Raw genomic sequence first — 6,526 nt, 5'->3', positions numbered from 1 at the left:
AACTCAAGGCACAGACAGGAAAAGATGTAAATTCATAGTTTTCCAGAGAGCAGGTACATGGAAGAAAAAAACAAACCAAATCAAAATAAACCCTTGGCAATAACAACAAAAAAATGCACCCTATAACTCACACAGTCATTTGGCATCTGAAGGAGCTTGACAAAACATTCTGGAGATGTGGCAATGGATCAGTTCAGGTAGTGCAGCTTTCTTAGTACTTGTTTGTTGCGCCTAGATTTTGCTTAGACATTAGTCCAAGCTCATAATGTGACTTCCATTCCTTTCCTTTCCTGCAGCTCTTTTAAAGAAGCAGAGCAGACTACGACTGAAGAGAAGGAATCCCAAAACCAATGAGTTGAGGTGATTTCCTGTGTTTTCAGACATCAATGGAAAATGAATACAAAAAATTTAAATTTACTGTGCTGCAGTCTGGTGCCTAACATCTAACTTTAAGAGAGCCAAACTTTCTAGTTAGTTCCATGTCTCAGTTTCAGGTCCAGATCCCTCCCTTCTAAGCAGCAAGGCCTGTTAGCAGGTACCACTAACCTATTTACCAGCCATCAAAGGATCAGACTCTGGGAAGATTCTGATCTCTGGGTACGTGACAGTTATAAATGATCTGTGCAGGCCCTGTGACAGGCTGCTCACTTGGTAACTGATGAGCTAGTGTCCCGGAGAGCAGAACCCATGTATTTAGCAAATGACAGAACTGCTATGTTGATCGAATCTATGTGGATAGTAAAGAAAACCAAATACAGGCTTTACACTAAATGCCCATGATGGATAGATTCATCTTGCTGTGTGCTACTCTGATTCCAATGTATTCATTCAAACTACACATGTAATTCAAAATTTTCCTTGAATTTATTCTTGTTTACAGGAGCTCTGATGCACTGTGCTTCCAAGTGTTTGCAAATGACAAAGTACTACACTCTGCTCCAGGGAAGGATTTGAGTCCATATCCTGAATTAAGTCTGTAGCACACTCTTGCTAGCTTCAATAAATAAAGAGTAGGTTTTGATTTGTCTATGTGACAAATCAAAGGAAGCAGTGAGAACAAAATCCCAACTACATGGCATCTATGAAATAAAGAGGCGTGGAGAAGGTGTTTCTGTTTCTTCCACAGACCTTTGGCCAAAATCTAATTGGCTCTGAAAGAGCACAAATCTCAAACTTCTCACCTGAAGGGACCTTAGACACTTCATACGTGTGTTCCACAAACAGTATTCAAATGCATGTGGTTAATTGTCAAAATCAATCACAATACTGAGGTTTTAAAACATTGCTTATACTAAAGGAAGAGACTTCTACAGGACATTAAGTTTATGCTACCAGTTTTGTGTCTTTGAAGCTCACCTGTCAAGGATGAGAGATACACCTATAGAATCTCTTTTTTCGAACTCTTTCCTTCCTACAAATCACACACAGCTTTATGAGGTACCTTTGCATCATAATCTTTAAAGCCTCAGGAAACCTGAGCAAACTACAGTTTTGCCAAGGCTTTCTGGAGTTGGGCTGTTGGCTTTATTTATTCTCTACTCAGGCAATTTTTTTAGAAGCAAAAAAAAAAAGCTAATTGAATTGTCTCAGTATCGATGGTTCCTTTGTTGCATCTTTTCTATTCCCTTTTCGTTAGGTCAGCCTGAAGGACTGGAGCAGACATGTAAAAACATGATCTCATTTTGCCCAATGAGGTACTGCAGCCCAAACCTCTCAGCATACTAATCTGAAAATGTTCTGAAAATGTTCTGTTCTATATTCAATTTTCTTTTCAAATAAAGATGCAGCATTTCCTGTGTTAGCCTTTTAAACCGGCGAAAGTACAGAGTAGCCTTGTCTTACTGAAAACACGAAATTACTCCTATCTGCTTCCAAGTGTTGGAATTCAGATTTGCACAGGCCAACCTGCCCATCAGGCTCTGTGACCTGGCAAAGGTCATCCTCTCGGTGGATGAGTTTTCTGATCTTCTAAAGATGGGGGAATCAAGTTCAATAAGCAGCTTCGACAGCAAGCCTTTCATCTCTGACCTCCAGGCTAGATTACTGCAACTCATTAGACTGTTGCAGTGAAACATGATAATAGATTGCACATTAAGAGTCATTGATGTAACAGCACCTGGGGTGAAAGCCTCTATAGGAAAGGTTCAAGATACCATGCATTACTTGCAGCCACTGCCATACTCCATGGGTTAAGCAACTTCATCTCACCTAGGCTCTTAGCTGTCAAAGCATTTCTTGTTATTTCAAAACAGAGGCAGAAAAGAGGAGTAGACAGAGTAGCTATCTGGTATTATCCTTACATTTTTTTTTCATAAGCAACCAAATTTAAAGTAGAAAGGAAGGGTGTAAGAAAAAAGGTTACATGGAAGGAACTTTAGAGGAAGACAGAGGTCACAAAGCAGCTCTGCCTGGTGTGAGAGAGGAAGAGCTATGCTTAGGGCTCCTGCAGGACAGGATTGGATGCATGTGGTTTGTTCCTTTGTTCCAGGGGGCAGAACTGAGTACATAGTCCATAAAAATGACATCAAGTCCTGACTGTAAGGAACATTTTAGTGATACAGGGAAACTTGTAAACCATTACAGCAGTGTTGTATGCAGACAAAGTTATACGTGGCAAAACCCCATTTTTATTAGTGTACTAAAACAAAGCAAAACTGCTATAAATGTTTGTGGCGATTTTAGTTACGCTTTTATTACACTATTTTGGTGTGGCCCCTTTGACCACCTGAGTTCCTTCCCTTCACACCCACAACTGACAGCTACGCTGGCAGATGCTGCTAGTGAGTTACAGCCTGACTTCACAACGGTGGCAAAAAACCGAAAAGTTTGAAGACTCTCAAACCTCTTATTGCTCAGGAAACTAATCTGTGTATCAGATACCAGTGCATAAGAACCTTCTGAACATTTACCCAAACTCTGGTTTAAAAGTTAGTGTGTGTCATGGTTTGACATGACAGCCTTTTCTGGTATGGGGGAAGGGGCTGCAAAGATGGCTCCTGCAAGAAGTTGCTCACAACTCTCTCCAGCTCAGAAAAGGCTCACTTCTGGGGCTGAGCCAATTAGACGCCTCCACGATCACTTTTTAAGAAGAAGCCGGAAGGGGAGGTGTTTTCCTCCATCTTCTTTTCCTTCTTCTGCCCCTTCTTCTCTTCTTCTGGCTGGTGGTGGTGCAAGGAGTAGGAACGGTGAGAGAAACAACCATGCGGACTCCAAGGTCAGTGATGAAAGGGAGGAGGTGTACTGTAGCAGAGACTCCCCTGCATTCTATGGAGAGAACTGGTGAAGCTGAGATTTATTTTCATTTCTTTAAAGACCCCACATCAGCGGGAGAGACTCATTTTGATAATGAGCCCGCATCAGGGGCAGAGACTCATTTTGCTAAAGCTGACCCCGGACCAGGGGCAGCGATTCACTTCATTAAAGGCCCCGAGCCAGGGACAGTGATTTTGGCCGGAGGAGGCCTTGTCCCGAAGGAGGGGCCCTTTATCACTATGGCCGGAGCAGGCCCTGTCCCAAGGAAGGGACCCAATATCCACAGCTGCAACTGTGGGGAGGAACCCACGACAAAGCAGCTCATTAAACTTATGCCCAGAAGAGGCCTTGTCCCGAGAGAGGGACCTTGCAACTGCAGAAACTGCAACCGCGGTGAAGAATCCACGTCAGAGATATTCACCAAGGACTGTGTCCCGTGTGAGGGACCCTGTATCGGCAGAAGCCACAGCTGTTGGGAACAACCCACACCAGAGAAGTTTGTTAAGGACTGTGTTCCGGGGGAGGAACCCCGTGTTGGAGCAGGGGAAGAATGCCAGGAGTCATCCTCATCTGAGAAGAGAGAAGCGGCAAAGCCCATCTGTGAGAGACTGACCACATCCCCCACTCCCTGCCCCCCTGAGCTGTTGTGGGGGGAGGAGGTAGAGATATCGGGAGCAGTGAGCTGGGCCCGGGAAGAAAGGAGGGATGGGGGAGGGAGATCTTAAAGTGCTGGTTGTAATTTTCTCATCATCCTACTCCCTTTTGGCTTTTATTCTGTTCTGTTTCTTGTAGAATAAACTTTCCTACTTTCCTCTCTAAGTCGAGTACTAGAGTCTGTTTTGCCCAGAACCATAATTGGCAGTGAGCCCTCCCTGCCCTTGTCTCAATCCACAACAATCTTGCTTATCTTTTTACTCCCATTTCACTGGGTCCTCCGCCATCTTAACGAGGGTGGGGGTGAATGGGGGCATCGAGCGAGAAACTGTCGTGGTGCTGTTGTGCTAGCTGGGCCAAACCACGACAGTGTGTGATCAAATTGTTCCATCATGCATCACACCCTGAATGAGTGCACAGTGTCCAAGTTTTGAGGAATACATGATACCTAGGATTCTGATGCAAAACAGCAGCAGCAGTGTACAGTTCCTTCATCGTGGTTAAAAAATAATACACATCATTTGGGGATAAGCTAGCTTCCTTGTCACTAAATCATCATAATTAATTTAACTACTGTCATTACAGTTGAACTTTCCAGCCCAGTCAAACGAAGTAAGTCAATTCCTTCCGTGTACTTTTTTTGGATGTTTTCCTTCCTCTGTAGCTAATTATTGAACATTTTTTCTAAGCCCTAATTCATGCCTCCTTCCTGCGTACTGAAGATAAAATGTCATCTGTGCAGGAGCTCATAATCAGCTGATTCTGACAAGCAGAGGATAAAGCACAAAAGGAAGAATATTGTTTTAAGGAGGGAGAAATCCAGATCTAACTACTGGGACTTTTGCCAGGGATTTCAGTGTGAAAAGAACAGAGGCTTCATTGTTGACAGTGAAAATTGGACCCTGTTGCTTCTCAAGGGTTTTGTTTCCTTCTAGCTTGTTGGCTGAAAAAAATAGTGAAACAGACCAGTATAGCACCATCCATATTATCAAAGTAATAGGAGAGTGATACAGCTGAGGATATAGCAAAGAAGTGGGCAAAAACTCACCAAACATGGTGCTAGCTGAGGTTTCACTTGCTTGGAGAATCATTTGCTGTTTTGTTGAAATGCTTAAGAGTCACAGAAACCTTATCCATGCACAGAATTTGAAGGCACTCCTCATATACCTGTGAGTTTCTGAAACTCAGCTGACATATTCTGCTCCTCCAAATACTAAGCTACTAAGAATATTATTTCCCTTCATCCTTTTAGTTTATGAAATACTTCACATGCAACAGGGAAAGAGGGAGAGAGAGAAGACCAAGCATGGAGATCATAGAACAAAACCAGAGTTCTCTCATTTCACTCCCTCCTGAACAAGCAGGGCTGGATGATGTTAGAGAACCACTCTTTTCTCCCCTCCATCATCCTTCATCCTCTAAAAACAGAATTCCAGTGAAGAGAATAAAAGTAGCTTAACATTTTTTCTCCTCATCTCAGATACATATCCATTCTGATACATCCTTGAATTTATTCTCTCACATTTCTTTTTTACAGAAGAGAAACACTGAACATCTCTGTGAACCTTGCAAGGTGGCATAGAAAACTGGAATTTGGAGTCTCCGTTCCTTAGCTACAAACTTCACCACTCTTCCATTCTTATATTATACAAACAGACTTTCCTATTCCAGCACAGTCATGTTAAGGCCCAAATACACCAGCAGGCCTTAAGTGCCCTGAGCAGCCTCATCAAGGGCCTCTGTGCAGGTACCCATCACCCAGGGCTCCCTTTCAGTTCAGCCCCCAGGCCTTACTGAACTTTGCTGGAGGGAAATCTGTGTACAGCCCTGTCCCCTGCTAATCCTGACATGTTGGACTGGCCTCTCACTCTCATCTTGGACCACGCCTGTCATCTGGAACTTGTCCATTGATCACCAGACTGTCAATGGGACTATTCTAGCACCAACCCCAGGCTGCTCACCCTGCTTGTGAGATGACTAGCCAGCATGTGGTCACCCTGAATTCCTGGCTCACTTTCCCTTATGGAGCAGCCTCACTCTCATCACTCCCTGACAGGTTATAGAAGAGTAAAGGAAAAAAAAAAACCAAGCCCCAAGACACGAGAAACATAGGTGGAGGCACACCTCATCTCCTTAGAGCACAGATCTTGCTTTAATCATCAGAGACAGACATGCTGTCAGTACCAAAATAAAATGTCCTATCTTCATTTGTTACCCTACGGTAGGAGGAAAGCAGATGAGATTCGTAATAGAGGCTTAAAACTGGCTACTACAAGTGTAAATCCAACAGTGTGTATTTAATTTTTGCATGTTCAGTTTTTCAGTCACACATTCCTTTCCTATAGGAAAGCAAGGCTTGCCAGACAGCAGCCCTCTGTAAAGTTATCTGCTACCCAGATAAAGAAGAGCTGAAAGCCTTTGACAAAAGCACATGAGATTCACTGGCTTACAAGGATGATGTTTTGAGTTTACTCCAGGGAAGAGTCATTGCAGATACCACTGGAGGGGAATAAAACCACCTTGATAATTTACTAAAGCCAGACTAAAAATGAAGCTGTTGCAATGCATCAGTTTCCAGTCCAGCTCAGCAGCCCAGCTGCCATCTCGTGGCTGACAAACC

Source organism: Colius striatus, chromosome 10 (genome assembly GCF_028858725.1).
Source record: "Colius striatus isolate bColStr4 chromosome 10, bColStr4.1.hap1, whole genome shotgun sequence".
Classification (NCBI taxonomy): Eukaryota; Metazoa; Chordata; class Aves; order Coliiformes; family Coliidae; genus Colius; species Colius striatus.
The sequence above is the reverse complement of the archived record's forward strand: the minus strand, read 5'-3'. Positions refer to the sequence as shown.